The 3,241-nt window shown below is 33.5% G+C and overlaps 1 non-coding gene across 1 annotated transcript; it reads left to right on the top strand.

Annotated features, from left to right (window-relative positions):
- Nucleotides 1-1,620: 1,620 nt before the first annotated feature.
- On the top strand, nucleotides 1,621-1,727 carry LOC131175057 (small nucleolar RNA R71). Its single transcript, XR_009145217.1, has one exon. It is a non-coding gene; the product is annotated as a small nucleolar RNA R71 (small nucleolar RNA).
- The last annotated feature ends 1,514 nt before the right edge of the window (nucleotides 1,728-3,241 follow it).

The raw sequence follows: 3,241 nt of genomic DNA, 5'->3' as shown, positions 1-3,241 counted from the left end.
GCAGTGGCAAGGAAAGGTCTACCAAGAATAATAGGAATGTGTATATCCTCCTCCATCTCCAATACTACAAAGTCCACTGGTATAAAGAATTTTTCAACTTTCAAAGGAACATTCTCGGTCACCCTAATTAGAAATTTAATAGACCTATCTGCTAGCTATAGTGAAATGGTGGTAGGCTTCATTTCTCTAATCTTCATCTTCTCATAAATAGATAATGGCATTAGACTAACACTGGCTCCAAGATCACATAAAGCCTTGTCTATATTGATATCTCTAATGTGACATGGTATGGAAAAACTACCAAGATCCTTCAGTTTGGGTGGAAGCATATTTTGCAAGATAAAACTGCTTTCTTCTATAAGAGCTACTGTCTCAAATTCTTCCAACTTCTTCTTGTTTGACAAAATCTCCTTCAAAAATTTAGCATATGAAGGCATTTGTGCTAAGGCATCAGTAAAAGGAATAGTCACATGCAAAGACTTCAATACCTTTAAAAACTTCCCAAATTGTTTATCTAACTTCACTTTCTGAAATCTTTGTGGGAATGGTAAATGTGGCATGTAAGCCTTAGGTGCTACATATTTAGGTTCTTCCTTTTCACTCTCTCTCTTTACTTCATTTTTCTTCCACTGAACTCTCTTTCTCAACTTTAACTCTAACCTCAACTTCAGTTTTTTCATCTCTTTCTCTATTTTTCTCTTCTTCAACTTTCTCTTCAATCTTTTTATCCCCACTCTTTAATATTTTTCCACTTCTCAATGTAATAGCCTTGTAATGCTCCCTTGACTTTTCTAGTTAGCTAGGAAGCTTCCCAAAAGCTTTACTATTTGAAGAGCTAGCCTGTTGAGCTATTTGATTCTCCAACATCTTGTTACGTGTTTCCATTTAATCCACTTTAAATGCTAATTAAGAAATCATTTCTTGTTGACTTTGATGGCTTACTAGTAGAGTCTCAATCATGGCTTCCAATTTAGTTGTCTTGTTTGGTTGTGCTTATTGTGGTGGAGGTTGTTGTGGTTGTGGTGGAGTAGGTGCATTTTGAGGTTTAGGAATTCTAAGAGGAGGACCTCTATCTGCTGAAAATTCTAATGTTGTTGATACCCAAAAGGTTGTTGAAAATTCTAGTGTTGTCCTTGTCTGCCTCCCCAAGAGAAATTAGGGTGGTTTCTCCAAGCTGGATCATAAGTTGCAAAAAAGGGGTTACCACCTATTCTTTGATTGTAGTCCTCCACATAATCCACTTGCTCACTTGAAAAGTCTTGACCAAGTACAGAAAAATCAGTTGCATAATTTACATTTGCAGCTCCAACATCTACTAAATTACTTGAACCTCCAACTGAAGAATCTACTTTCATATTTAGCTTGTCCATCTTCCTTGTCAAAGCATCAAACTTAGCATTAATCATACTCATGGCATCAAGCTCAAACATACCAGCTGGTTTCTTGATCTCATTCCTCTCACAACTTCATTGGTAGTTGTTATAAGCAATTTTATCTAGAGCAGAAAAATATTCATCTTTAGATTTCTCCATAAGATCACTTCCAGAAGATGCATCAATTGTACTTCTAATAGCTGGTGAAACTCCATTGTAAAAGTGTTGAACAAGCATCCACTTAGGAATCCCATGGTGTGGACATCTCTTTTGCAAATCCTTATACATCTCCCATGCTTCATATAAGCTCTCATCATCTCTAGGTTTGAAAGAAGTCAACTCATTTCTTAGCTTAACTGTCTTACTTGGTGGAAAATATTGAGCTAAAAATGCTTGAGAAAGTTCATCCCATATTATGATAGAACGCGGTGGCAAAGAATGTAACCACTCTTTAGCTCGGTCCTTCAAAGAGAAAGGGAATAATCTGAGTCAAATTGTATCATGAGAAACTCCATTTATCTTCAACATATCACTGATCTCAAGAAAGTGTGCTAGATGCACATGTGGACTTTCACTTGACTTTCCCCAAATTGTGATTGTTATACCATCTAACATATTGCAAGCTTCAATTCAAAATTATTAGCTTTTACTTTTGGTCTTGTGATACTTGGCATGAAATCCCCAATGTTAGGATAAGCATGATCCTTCACAAAACGGTTGTTAATGTTGTTGGCCATTTCTTCTTGTAGTTGCTCTTGCTCTTGTACTCTTTCTTGTTGTTGTTGAGCTCTAAATTCAGCTTTTCTTCTCTTAGCTTCTGCTCTTAAAGCTTTTGCTGTCTTTTCTATTTCTGGATCAAAGAATAAATTGATTTCTTCAGTTTTTGTCCTTCTCATAAAATAAAAGTACCTAAAAAATAAAATAAATAAATTCTCAAAGTAAAATGGTAAAAGAAATTAAAAATAAAAATAAAATACCCAAATTAACCAAACAGACAATCGTTCAATATCAAACAAAAATCAAATCCCCAGCAATGGTGCTAAAAACTTGATGCGTGAATCCACAAGTATACGGGTCGTATCAAGTAATAAAGTGATAAGCCAAGTATCGTTCCCACGAGAATTTGCCGTTTGAGTACCAAACTATGAATGAAGCAATTATTTAGGCTAATGATTGATGAATAAATGGTAAATATAAATGAGTAAAGTAAAATTAATTAACCTAATTAAAATGGGTACAGAGCAAATAAATAAATTCTAAATTTAGATGCAATTGAACTAAATCAATAGCGAGTAATTTAAATTAAAGTCTAATTATGATAAAAATGATTCCAGAGTTGCAGGTTAATGCATAAATTAATTGGGATTTGTCTTGGGTATTTCAATTTTAAGGAAAAATAGAGTTTAGAGGTGATTGATTCTAAATTCCTTTGATATCTTTTTCAAGAAAACCAAAGTGTGTTTTAAGATAACCAAACCTACTTTCATATGATATTTGACTAATTTAAAACCCATTAAGTTTTGTAACCAATCATTAAATCCTCTTAAAACCCTAGTTTATTTCTAAATCTAGAAATTTTAAGTTCTAATCCTTGATTATCTATCAATGATCTTCATCTTTCGGTCCTTCAATCAAAGATTAACACAATACCCAATGGGTACCAACATTAGGCAAGTAAATCAAGCACACAAGGAAAGAATCAAAACTCATATTTATATAAAATATGGAAATAACCAGTCCAAATCCACAAATTAATCTAAAACATGTTTTTTAACTCTGAAATCCAAAGAGTTTACTCACTCATGTTGGTATTTACAAGAGAAATTGATGGAAAAGTAAAGAAAAACATGACAAGATAACTAAAAATA

Source organism: Hevea brasiliensis, chromosome 16 (genome assembly GCF_030052815.1).
Source record: "Hevea brasiliensis isolate MT/VB/25A 57/8 chromosome 16, ASM3005281v1, whole genome shotgun sequence".
NCBI lineage: Eukaryota > Viridiplantae > Streptophyta > Magnoliopsida > Malpighiales > Euphorbiaceae > Hevea > Hevea brasiliensis.
This window is presented reverse-complemented; position numbering and strand designations above follow the sequence as displayed.